At 33.1% G+C, this 14,374-nt stretch overlaps 1 pseudogene; it reads left to right on the forward strand.

The window, feature by feature from the left end:
* The first annotated feature begins 938 nt into the window (after window positions 1–938).
* Window positions 939–4,285, forward strand: LOC150035476 (uncharacterized; annotated as a pseudogene).
* Window positions 4,286–14,374: the final 10,089 nt, after the last annotated feature.

Genomic DNA, 14,374 nt, shown 5'->3' on the forward strand with positions numbered 1-14,374 from the left:
GACCGCCATCAATGGCAGGAGTTCCCAACTCACTCAGGATTGAGGTCATGTTACCTATGGTCATCCTGGTGAAGTGAAGTCTCAATCATGAATGGTGTTATATGATAAGACATTAACACTTTGAGGTCAAGTATTGTACAAACTCTTTGTATAGGACTTCCCCGCTCGCATGTCCACTATACGAATGATCAGGATCAGACCATCTGTGACAAGTCACAACATTTGTAACAATTCCACAAAGCGAGTCGCATCCATAGTGTTACCAGGATAAGGTTTCCCTCCTATATCCATATACTACAGACTATTTTTGTTGTCACTTAAGACATGATCCACTTGTATGTCACTACATACATGCTTAAGTTACATAAAGACAACCAGGGATATTAAGTTTATTGGTTTGTAATAAAATAAAAAACATCTAAATGTGTAAAGTTAAGTAGTGAAGTAAATATCATTTATATTATACATCACAAGTGTTCATACAAAGTTGTTTACAAACTACTGGACATCAGACTTTAGGGCACACACCTCAACACTGAGGGCAACACTAAAATCATTGATTTCCAAGATTTCGATTCATTTCAATCTAGTTCCCATCAGAGTAGGTTTACTTTTTAGTAGCAAGTTTGTATTGAAGAAAGTAGTTTATCTGCTTGCTCTTAAAAACAGTTTTGAACTTACTACTACTAGGTCAAACAAAACTTCATTTGAAATTCGTTGCAAGGATATGTCTTATTTGGTGGTATATACATGCATCTGTATATAGAGGGGGTGGTGTGTGGATGGTTCGAAAATACATTGATATCCATAAATGTTCTATTGACATTGTTAAAGATGGTCATCGGCAAGTAACATCTTGGATTGATGTTGAGTGTACAAAGTCATTTTTAAAAATGAATGACAAAGTCTCATGCCAACTGTGTGATGTTGTAAGCTATATGAGAAGACAACATGGTGTAAATATAAGCTATGATAAAGCTTGGAGAGGTCGTGATATTACCCTCAATTCTCTCAGGAGGACTCATGAGTCCTCATATGTCGGTTTGTCACCATTTTCAGTTGTGTTGGTTGAAAACAATCCTGGTATTTTCCTCGTCTATATTTAGTTTAAGAAATTATATATAGTCTATTTTGTCTTGTATAATCAATCTAAATGTTTATTCCTTACAAGAACATATACAATACAAGAATCTGATGATGAAGGTAGGTTTAAGTATTACTTTATGACCCTTGCTACTTCCATAGATGCACAGAAATTTTGTTTTCCTATTATGTTAGTTGATGGTGCTAGTCTAAAGAACAAATTTTTGGGGACATTATTGTCTGCTTGCACATTTGATGGCAATTCGTAAATTGTACCTCTTTCATTTGCCATTGTCGATCTGAGAATGATGCATCATGGTCTTAGTTTTTCCGTAATCTTAAAGCTATTTTTGGGGATTCTAACGACCATGTTATTATGTCAGATGGTCATAAAAGTATAGCCAAGGGTTTTACTTCTATCTATGATTTTGCTAAACACGGGTTGTGTGCATTTCATTTGTATAAAAACCTTGTTAAGAACCATAAGTCACCTCCAATTGAAGAACTTTCTATATGTGTGCAAGAGCAAATACAATTGGTGATTTTAAGTATTACATGAGGCAGTTGGATGAGGTTGTTCCGTCTATTAGGCTTGAATTAGAGGATATTGGAAAATCCAAATGGGCTAGGGCATTTTGTCGGAGGAAAAGATATTCCTTCAACCAATATATCTAAATTCATTAATTCAACTTTAAAGGAAACACGTGAATTACCCTTTATTGATCTCCTTGAATCTATCCATAGTTTGGTTCAAAAATAGTTTTACAAACGTCATAGTCATTGGAGTTTCCAGCATTCTGAATAGTCATCACATGTAGAGAACATTATTCGATCAGCCTTAAGGGACGATAGGTCAATGGATTTAAGTGTTCTTTTATTTACAAAGTATTTGTTTTCGATTGTGCCTATTAACAATAGTAAAATTGTAAGTTTATTATTCCTTTTTTATTTTGTAGTTGTACCCCATTAACCAGTATGAATTTGAAGTGCATGATCGCTCTAACCAATTTGTTGTAACATTCTAAATCGTACTTGCTCATGTCGGCATTGGGACCTAGACATTATTCCGTGCTCTCATGCATGCATTGCATTGTTGATAACTTATAGAAATACAAGTTATTTATGCCACCTTATCTAGATATTGCAGCCAAAAGTTAGTGAATATGCGCCAATTGTATGAAAATTAGCTTAGAATTACAATAATTATAAATGATCGCAATTACACCCACTAACATCATAAAGATGGAAGACAAGTTGAATTTTACTCTGTTTTGCAGGAAACCAAGTCAGCGCTTGTGCTCAAGGCTCACGAGAAGCTGATCAACGCATCTTTGTCACATTGCGCCCGTCAATCAATAATGAAGAGACAATTACCGCAATGACGGCATAATGCGACAATCGATCCAGAGCTAACTTTCAACCGCATGCAGTAATAAAAACAACATCGTATGCGAACTCACGATCGAAAGATGCAGCTGAGCAATGCAAAAGCGGAGGATTGAGACACGTGTACAACTAAAGGTTGTGCAGAATTGACGATCTGATTGCATAACAGAAGGAATAATATCCCTCCATCTTCAAAATTACCATAACAATCAGTAGGGATCACAAGGCCGAAGTCAAAGGCCTGCACCTATAAATACCCCATAGATTTCAGAGAAAACTTATGCTACTTGATACGGGGCGAATTGCTGCTAAAGTGTTGAGAGAAAAGGCTAAGTTGAGTGCTTAATTGAAGAAATTCGGGAAGAAGACGAGACAAGGCCGAGAGGTGAGTCTCAAATCTATTCTGCCAAATACCCGATTTGAAGCTCTGTGTAAAGACCCCTGCTATCGATTGAGCAAGCCTGAGAGGGAAGCTCTTCCTATCATCAGATCCATCTAATTCGGCAAGCAGATCTCCATCGAATTGGTGCCAAGACGTTGGCGCTTGTTTGTATCTGTTCTATTTCTTTCATCATTGTATTTCACTTTCTCTTTATCTCTTCATTCACACACCATGTATCAAACGCTTAATAGATATATTAAATGTTTCGATAGCTTTCATATTCCATTCTCTGTCTATTTACGTTCACCCATTAATCACCTCCATTATGTTTTCTTAATTCCCTGATAGTTAATATGAATTAAACAAGTACTTAATCTGTGTTAAAGATATAAAATGCGTTTAGCTAAGGCATGCTAGACGGTATCCTCACCTGCGAGAGCATAAGTGAAGATGTCATTCTGATCTATCGAGAGAAGATTAGAAGAATGCTTTAACTAAAGCGAGTAGTACTTCCAGACATGAAAGCAACCTTGCGTTCATTATGTTAGTCTCTGTCAAACCACAGACATGTGGGAGCGTGGCCAATCACTGAAATGTGTATGCCAAGGGAAGAGTGGAACCGCATTTATAGCTTCAGCGCAATTGAGAACTTACGTTGTTTATATTATTTATCTTCCTCTTTCTATTCTGTTCATAAGACTTGCAACCGCATCCCATGTTCTTTGCATAACCTTCACAGCCAGCCTTGACCCCAGTATCGTGTATTAAGAAGTCTGTATATTGTATCATCTAGCTTAGGTTTACTGTATCTTATTTTCATTATCGCATCTTTATTGCTTTCATTTACTTTACCGCAATTTTATATACTTGTACACAAAACATCCTTTTTAAAGATTGAAAAATCTGGTCGCATATATCACGAACATACCACAATAACTTAAAACAGTCCCTGTGTTCGACCTCGGATCACACCGAGAAACTTGCGGTGGAATTACACTTGGTTCCATCATAAGGAAACTTGTGACAATGCATGGCATACTACGTGAGCATCCATAATTAATGCATATTTAGCAGTAGTATCGCATCATTTCGTGCATAGCATAGAACATCATCAATCATAAATATCAGCGTTTCCAACAACAACAATTGTCTTATAAGAACCTTCAACTACAGTCATATGCACATGATTTCTATCATGTTTCCAATCTACATTTGTTATACAGAAAGGAAACGCGGCCTATTGGCAATGTTCAACAATTCACTGCAAGTCATGCAGTTGGCAATAACCCAGTTCTTTCTCCTAATGTCAAACATACGATTGAGAGGCCTAAGAAAAAAAGAATCACGTATTGTTTAGAAAACAAAGCTACAGTCTATTGTAGTCGGTGTGGTAAGAGGGGTCATAATTGTAGGTCTTGCAAAGATCCCTTATGACATTGAATGCACCTACAATGTTATAGCTTTTAGTATTGTTTTTCTTTACTTTGCATTTTATTTCCCTCTTCAAACAGTTTTTTAATGTTCAAACTTAGTGGCATTTATGAAAGGAATTGTTATTTGCATTGATATTGCAGTTTGTTATCTTACTTTTATGTAAGTAGTTCAGTCATTTGTGTAATACTTAAACCTAATTTATGTTGGTAATTCAGTCATTTGTATTATTCATAATGGGCATAATTGAGCTTAACGTTTTAGAATTATAGTGTGTTTGTGAAATAAATCCAAAATATTCAAATTGTATACCAAAATAGTAATGATATAACAATGATTGTACATGGAACTAGAAGTTAAATATTACTAATTTATGTTGGTTTTTTAGTCATTTGTATTATTCATAATGGAAAACTGAGCTAAACATTTTAGAATTACAGTGTGTTTGTGAAATCGGTTTAAAATATTCGGATTGTATACAAAAACAGTAATGATATGACAATTATTGTATATGGAATTGAAAGTTACTTATTACTATTTTATGTTGGTTATTCAGTCATTTGTATTTTTCATAATAGGAAATTGACCTAACGTTTTAGAATTACAGTTTTGCAAAATCAATCCAAAATATTTATGGATGTACCAAAACAGTAATGATATAAAAATTCCAAATCACTTGATATATTCATTGTTCATTTATGTTATTGAGGATTGGAAATTGAGTTGCACGCTTTATAATTACAGTGTGTTTATTGTTATTAAACTTTATGTATGTGTAATGTGAAAAGTTCAATTCACCTACAAATAATTTATGTATATTCCCTTTGGACGATTGAGACTTTAACAAGCCCATATCGGGGTTATTTAGTATAGGGCTGGCCATACAAACTCGTACAAAATAGCTGCACCAAATCTAAACCTATTATATTTTCAAAATCCAAAATAGTTAAACTGTATACCAAAACAGAAACTATATCAACATATCTAAATCATTCCCTTCATTCAATATAGGAACCAATTCGACTAAAAAGTTCCAAAGTTTAAAACATATACTAAAACAAGATTATAGAATTCGCCCATATAGCTGGCACAAAATCTAAATGTATTCTACTTTCAAAATCCAAAACGGTAATGACATAAAAAGCCAAAATCACTTGGTTCATTCATTGCAAGATCAAGCTTGGCTTAAGTGCAAGTCAAAGGATGGGCCATCTGGGGGTGTATTTCATCCGTGGTTTGAGGTTTTCATATTATCCCTCTTGCTGCATCTATCTATATGTCTATCATTGGTGGATTTGCATCATTCACTTTTGGCAGTTTCCTTTTTAGTTCCCGTTGCCTTGATCTTCTTTCCTCCTATTGGTTAGCCATTATAATCAACTCTTGCAATTACGTTTAACTAACAGCATTTAATGACCGATTAGTTGTTGTTAGGACTTAACAAATTATAATAGTGATCAAACTTACAAGATCAATTGTTCTTACATGTTTAAGTATGATCCTTGTAACAGGGTTATTTTCATCAATGTTGTACAGCTTATCAGTCATTTCCAACTTCCTTTTGACCTTTTATTAGTTATTCAAGAGACAACATTTGTTATAGATATGTATAAATACACATTATAAGTTCAAGATCCACATTATTTGTAGTATTATACCTCTTGCTTTTTTGGTTGTTGGGGTTGACCCGTGCACCACAATGGTTGTACCTTTTGAAGAATATTAGTTGTTGAAGTTTTAAGAGTGTGATTCTGTTAACACGTTAAAAAGTCCAAATAATTTATTTAACATGGAGTTAAAAATAATAATTAAATTTTGTACAATTTTAAAGAAACATACTAATATTGTTGTCTTTTGTTTGTTTGACATCTCCAGCTTCTTGTAAATCTCTCGTTCATCAATTGATCGAATGCCTACGTTAATTTCTTCATCAGCGTCTTGATTGTCCTATCTCAATCAATTTTGCTAGTCAATTTCCATGTATTGTTAAAAGATATAATCTGCAATATGCTTATATCAACTTACCTTGACCTTTGGTTCTTTACTTCCTTTTTCTTCAGACTCCTTGTTTTTATCTCCATGGCATGCTTCTTTTTGTACTGCTAATGGTATTTTCAATTCATGATCCTTGTTTCCTTGGCCTTCTTCGACCTCATCGTCATCTTTTCTTCAAACTATTGTGGGAGCATCAGAAGCTCAACCAACTCCTTCTCTTCTTCTTTTTCTTCTTATTCTTTCTTAATACCATCTAGTTCCTTTTTGAACTGGGATACAGGTTGCTTCCGTATAATTTATTATAGGTTTGTACTATGAAAAACAATAATACAGTGTAGTTAGTTTACATACCATAAACAGATTGCTTGTTGATGCGTGTGATTGAACAGCCTGTGTATCTTCATGTAGTCAATCATTTTGTTTAATGATTCCACCAAGTCATTGTAGCGGGAAATTAGAAGTCAATTTTACTCGACAACCAAAATCTCGTGGACGTGGTATGCGATGCATGTTCTTAAAATATGCGTTGTTAGTCATGGGTTGATGGTCTTGCGTTGGAATGAAAATGCGCCAACAAATGTATGCGATGACCATGCATCCTGTCATAAGTTTTCTTGCATTCATGCCAAGTATAACATGAACGCAAGTTTCTCGGGTAATCCGAGGTCGAACACAGGGACTTGTAGCTATATGTATGCAGTGATGTGCATACGGCGGTTAAATAAAAGAATGTTGGAAGGGTTGCTAAGTTAATCCTACTCCTACTCCTATCTAACAGACAACGCAATGAGAATATGCATGAGAGAAGATACGCCAACACTTGACATGAAATAAATGTATGGGAAAATAGATAAAATGCGGTGATGTTTTCATTGCGACCCTTAAGAGTGATCGCAAAGGCAACCTTAGTCAACGCAAGCTATGCGATCATGCTACACACACTAAAAGCCTAAATCTAGGTCGTATGCGGTGTGTATGCATAAATGTCAAGATGACCACATACCACCACCATATCCTACTTACTGGACGCAGCCATTGTCCTCTCTATAGGGTGCATACACTGTGTAATAACAAACAGAGCTTATTCCTAAGTCTCCATTCTTGCTTATGCAAACCTAATCTAGCCCTCTCGAGCATCAATTCTAACCTAGCTCTCTCGAGTCATTAGATTCTTTCTTTAGACTCTCTCTCGAGCAGCTCTAAAGATATGATGGGCGCATACATAAGACAAGGTAACCGCATGAACTTGGTTGATGCAAGATTATTCCTATCTCTAGTGAACAATGCATACATTGCTTAATGCGACCAATCACTTACCCTCCCAGGAAGTTGGTTATCGTTGACTTTACTCATAGAAAAGCATTGTGTTAGCCTGTAGACAGGTGTTGCCGCAGCTTCACACTAAGAAAAATAAGGTTTTCTCACACACTCACACAACGCACACCTCTCGATGGTTTGCTACATGCATCATATCTCTAATCCACATGACTAAGTATGCAATAATCTAGCAGTCTCACTAAGTTTTGCAATGAAAGTAAATATGCTAAACAAAGAAGATGGAGATGGAGATGGAGTCAAAGAAAACACAGAAATATATTGAAAACAAATTGTATTAATTCCTTAATCACAAAATGTCACACAATACAATATAAGAAGAGAAAGGAAAATGAAATGACCGGCTGGAAGCAAAGAATTGCTTCCAGCGGAGGTGCGTCAAGGCTGTCGGTGGTGCCATGGATAGACAGAGGAGCTGACTCTCTCGAGATCTAGCTTCGGTCAAAGGCTCCGATCGTCACTCGGAATGGATGAAGAAGGTGAAGAACTCTCAGCGTCTTCTCACGTATTTTGTCTAGATCACAAGGATCCGCACTAGGCGAACCCCAGGCGAAAACCTTGGATGACTTGAATTTTCACTCATCGGCTTCTATTTATAGAGCTTGGGTCACCGACAGCATTAATTGGACTGCTCTGAATCTAACATTCGGCGCGTTAGTCCTTTCTGAACCTCTGCCATTGACGGCATGGTAGGTGAAATGTCAACATCATCTTTTGGTTTTTCTCGAGGTAGATGGGTTGATGCGTTCCTTCCACCAACCTTGTGTTGATCCCATTAGCATGCTTTGTCGCATAGCCGCAATCATTCAATGACCGCATTCACTTAATACCGTAACTCTACATGATGACAGCAATCACTTGACGAGCGCAACTCCCATGCGATGGATGCATACGGCTACGCAGTATCCATGTGTTGATCGATGCGTTTGCCTTTGCGATGGAGTGTTTCTCTGCATGCGGTCGTCTATGCGGTGGTCCGGTTTACACGCTTGCGTCCATTTCCTGTTTTACCTACAAAAATAGAACATTTGAACGCATAATATCGCAAAATAATGGGTTAGCTGAGATTCAACATGTTGATCGACGAAAACTCTTTTTCTCGTGAATTCCTAAGATGATTGACGCATATTCTGCTTAACAACCTTCATAATTCTAAGTAAAAGGCCTAAGATGACATGCATTTCTGCATGTCATCAGTCATCTATCTTCTTCGTCAAGCTTTGCTGACTAATCTTCATGGCATCAAAGTTTTCATTCATCCTTGTGTTCATTAATTGTTGTATTTTCTCTATTCCTTCAAACCTTTTTTCCATTTCATCTTTGTCAAATGATAAACTTAGTCTTCTATTTAAGGATAGTTCAGCCACTCTCTCTCTCTCTCGGCCTATTTCTGCTCATTTATTCTTCGACCTCTTGCAACACCCTTTTTTCCTCCTTGATGAATGGAGCAAAATATGACATGGTCATTTCTTGTGGGGTTGCAAGTAATGGACAAATTTCAAACTGTCAAGTAAATAAGGAAATAAGATGTTAGTTAATAGTTTAGAATTTAAGACTCTATGTCTATTTTGTTTGTATAGATATTTATACCTCTTTTGAATCAAATATTTTTCGCTTGAGATCCTTCCATTTGGGTTGATTGTCTGCAACCCAAATCCTCTGAACATTGTTAGAAACCTTCCTGGCAAAGAAATTTTGTGATGACTTAAAGTGGGTATGACCTCGTATGCCCATGCTAAGATTGTGAACATAAATCCCCCCATTGATATTCCTGATTTACCTTTGTTGTGCATTACTCTATGTATAACACCAACAAGTAAATTAAAAGCAACCCTTCCTCGTGGGTAGTTATCAAAGAGGTCATCGTCATCGACCATCAGGATGTGGTCTATATTCACATTCACCGAATCTTATTTTGGGAGAAGAAAATTTTCCAACAAATATAACTTCGCCATTTTTATCCTGTCACTTTCACACCCTACCTTGCTAATATTAAAAGCTATGTTAAGAAAATACCTAGTCACAACTTTCATATCCTCGAAGTACATTTTTCTTATATTACCTCCTTCCTTTATCCTACTTTGATCAATTATTGGTAATTCACCATAGTTTAGACCAGTTATCAATGCAAACTCTCTTAAACCAAATTTCAGTACTCGACCCCCTATGAAGAAATTCAACTAGGATGATGACTTTGGTTTACACTGTCTTTTTATTAGGTGTAACAATAGCTGGGAAGATTGATTTGTAATGGAAAAATCAAGGAAATGTCCAAAAATAGTTTCTCTAAATCTCTATTGTAACTCTTTATTTAAATTCTCCTTGAATTTATCAATTACAAAAGTCTTTGTTTGCAAGTTTATTTTCAGTGGATCATTTCTCTTTGCACTATTCATCAGATACAAACAATCCTAACACATTTGAAATAAACTAGAAACACAAACTTAACAATATGCCAATAGTAAATACAAGTACATAGTATTTAAGTAAAAATACCTCACGTGGATCTATCATTTCGATTGTTTTTCCCTTTTGGCATGTTGTTACTTTGCTTTTTCCTTTATCTGACTTAGTTATTACCTAATATTTACAACTATCACTAAATATTTAAGTAAGAATACCTCACATATATCCATTCCATAAATGATTACCTTTTTTTCTTTCTTTGTTTCCATCCTCTTGTCTGACTGTCCACTGGATGATCTTTTTTCTGATAATGTTTTTTTCCCACGACTTTGTGACTTTTCTTCTTCATTGTCTTTGCTTTCATTTTACACGTTTTCATGTCTCTTCAAGGTTCTCTTTTTCCTCTTCATACTCATTACTATCTTGTTTATCATGTTTCATTATTTAGTAATTATATTATGTATATACTTTAACAAATATACTATAATTAATAGATGATTTCATAAAATCTACATTATCATACATTCCCTCATGTAGTTCATGTTACTTTTCTTCTTCTACTACATCCTTTCTCCCTTTCTTGTTTGGTTCTATTTTTCTTTTCACAGCCTGCATCACATTTAGATCTATAATATCTTCAACCCTTAACATTTCTTGTTGAATCAAATAATATTAACCTTGCTCTTTATCCTTGGTTTGTTTGCTTGAACTTTTATCTCTAGTGTAGAAGCATCACACTTTCGTTTATTACTAGTTATTGGAGTTGTACGTTTTATGTCTGATCCCCTGCCATTATCTCTGTTTTTCCCTGTTTTACATACATGATCAAAATTTGATGTTTTCAACTACATTAAAATAAAAATAAAAATATACCTTGTCGTCACTATTGAGAACTATTGGTCATTTGCTTGTTTGTTTTTTTCCACCAGTTATTCCAGCTACTCTTAATCTTTCGCTAGCTCTGCTTCTTCCTTTGACTTTCTTCTTTTTTCATAGCTTGTAATGTTTGATTAATCTTAGACTTATCAGTTTTATACAAACAACCAAATGACGAGATTTTATATCATTTTCATTAATCGTTTCTGTTTTCAACTCCTAAAAATTGGCTTTGTTTTATATCCCAAAATATTTGAATCTAAATATTTAACAATAAAAACACGTTTTGATATCTAAAAAACCAATATTAAGTCTTTGTTTATTTTTTATAAGATAATGAAATATTTATGTATTATATATAAACAATTTTGTTCAGCACTGTTTTCATCTCTCCAATGTACAAACAAGAGGTAGACCAAATTGCAATGCATGGATTAGAAGAAATTTGGGAATCACAATGTCGTACGGGATTAGAAAATTTAAGCAGATTGCAATCAGTGAAGAGCTTAAAGAAGGCACTTAAAAGTACTAGAAGCAAGTATTTAGATTCAATACCGTGGAGAAATATTCGATGTCGTGCAAAAGTCCCTTGAAGCTGTCAAGAAGGAGCTTCAATATCGAAGGTCAAGCGCTTGAAGCTGTCGAGAAGGTATTTCTTCTCTTGAACGATTTTTGAAGTGAAGGTCTTTCTTCCGTCAAACTCTCCCACCTTCTTGCATTGAACGATTTTTAGGGAATAAATGTTTGGTTAGGGTTTTGGTTTAAATTCATTGATTACCGTGTGAGGTGTGATGGTGGATTAGATCCTTTGTTAGAATGCATTATGTAGTGTGTGATAGGTGTGGGTAGAGTGTATTTGTTGTTTTCAAATAGTTTTGAAACCCTTAAACCTTTAGAATTCCATTGGGAGAAGTTTTGACAATTGTTAATCTTTATTTTTTAATTTTATATTCCGTTTGCTATTTTTACAATTTTAAAAAAAAATTTGCTATTTATCCAAATGAAAACTCAAATTTTGCTATTTATCTGATCAGCCCTAAAGAATAATAAAGGAAAGTAGGTTAAATAACGTGACAATTAGAATATAATAATTTTTCAATTTTTAATAAATAATCAAATAACATTTTTTTTTTAATTAGCTACAGAATTGAGTAGTTTGTAGACTTTTTTTTTCCTTTCCAAAATTCACTTTTCAGTCTCAATAACATTCGATATTCACATTATACTTGATATAGTTTTAGAGTTCAAGCGAGAGGATTACTTGTTGTCACTCATTTGGATATACAAACTTAACAAATAAGTTTTAAAATCTTCTTATATTTTAAGTTTTTATGCCTTTAAATCTATATAATAGAATGCAATATTTTATTATTAATACTTTTGTAGAGTTCACTCAAAATTAATATGGAAAGATATTATAAAAGAAAAAACAACAATAGAGACGATAAAGGTATCATCTTCAAGGAAGAAAAATGTTTTGGATTATTTTATACAAAAATCAATCTAGAAAAACTACATGCAGATCCTGATCTAAGAACCAAAATTTATTATTATAATTATAATATTCGAGATCAAGTTCATATAACATACTTACTAAAAGGTCCTTGTCATCTAATATTCGAGATCAAGTTCGTATAACATATTTACTAAAAGGTCCTTATCATCCCCGAAATCATATTTTTCCACTTAAGAATACGATTTAGTACAACTTGGTTAAGTGAATATTCTAGTTAGTTAGAATATACCATGTCAAAGGATGTTGCATTTTGTTTATGTGGTCATCTATTCAAACTAAGTGGAGAATCAGGATCAATTTCAAAACATGAAAAATTACAGAGAACGATTGTAATATAATAAATTAGTTAACCTATCAAATTATGAATATATTTTTTTTACATTCATCTATAGATTTTGTTTGTGAGACTTATACATATAGTATCCCCTTATATAAAATTTCTCGTTCCACCACCGATTGTAGGCTTAGGCATACATCACCAAAAGATGCCGCCAAAGTCATAGAAGTTTTTGTCCAAGAGGGCTCAATTTTTTAAGTTCAAAGGTTTTAATCGGTTGAGATTCTCCAAATCGTGTTAGTCTCCAATGCAAGATATAAAATATAAAATAATAAAAAATATTAAACGCACCGTTTAGTAACCATTTTATCTTTTTTAAAAAAAAAAATTAAACGTATGAACATTACTTCTACTTCCAAATTTCTAAAAATGTAGCTTTCAATAAATTGTTTTTATTTTTAAAATTTGACTAAGAATTTAACATTGTACTTAAAAAAGATGCAAATTATGGTAAGAAATGTGAATGAAATCGACTTAGTTTTCAAAACCAAAAACAAAAAACCAAATAACTACCAAACGAGACTGAAGATTTATTTTCCTTTTTTTTTTTTAATCTTTTAAAACTATCTAACATTTTAGCCATCGAGTTTTAGAATGAAAATTGACTAGCAAGTACACATCATCGTTTAACAATCTAATCACCAAATCATTAAGTCAACTAACAACCAAATGAATCTAGAGATTATATAGAACTATTATTCAAATTTTGGGAACTAAAAATACCTATTATAAAACTTAAGGACCAAATAGATACATATTTAAAACCAAAAACATATTTTGCTATATAAGATCTATATCTACTTTTTTTTTTTTCAATTTCAAATATATGAGTTCATTTCAAATAACAATTTGTGTCCTAATTTATCGTGTTAGTATTATTATTATATAATACAAAATATATATTTGTAAAATAACTAAGGAAAAAATATTTCTTGGTCCTTGAATTTTGGATATAGTTTCTATTAAGTCCTTAAGATTTAAAATGTTACATAAATTTTTAATTTTTTTTAATTTAACCCCAAAGTTTCAAAATATTACAATCTTACCCTTGACATTTGAATTTTTATTTGGTTAGATCCTATATATCAAAATTTTCACTTTTAAACTCAATTATTCACTAAATTCTCATTTTTTATCTTTAGTATTTAATTTATGTTAATAAATTAAAAATTATTAAAAAAATTATAATTAATTAGAACTTTTTTTTTATCACTTTTAAAAGTAAAGGTAAAACTTCACTATTTTTAATTCATTAAAAAAATTGGCATCAATTATTAAAAATGAATATTTAATAAAAAATTGAGATTAAAAATGAAAAATTGAAACGTAAAGATCAAATTGAAACAAATGTCATAGATAAAATTATCACATTTTAAAACTTAGTCCTAAGTTTAAACAAAACTCTAAATTTAAGAACCAAAAATGCAACATTTAAAAACCTAGACCAAATAGAAACTACACTTAAAACTTAAGAACCAAAAAGATATTTTATCCAAGTAGAAATGAGACTAAAATTAAAATATGAAATATATATTAGCACTTGTTCTAAGTCCATTTGAAATAACTCAAGTCTAAATTCAAAATCTAAGAAGTATATATTATGTAACCTTGAATCTATACTTCCATA

The sequence above is a fragment of the Benincasa hispida genome, chromosome 6, assembly GCF_027475165.1.
Source record: "Benincasa hispida cultivar pf3 chromosome 6, pf3_genome.v1.1, whole genome shotgun sequence".
Classification (NCBI taxonomy): domain Eukaryota; kingdom Viridiplantae; phylum Streptophyta; class Magnoliopsida; order Cucurbitales; family Cucurbitaceae; genus Benincasa; species Benincasa hispida.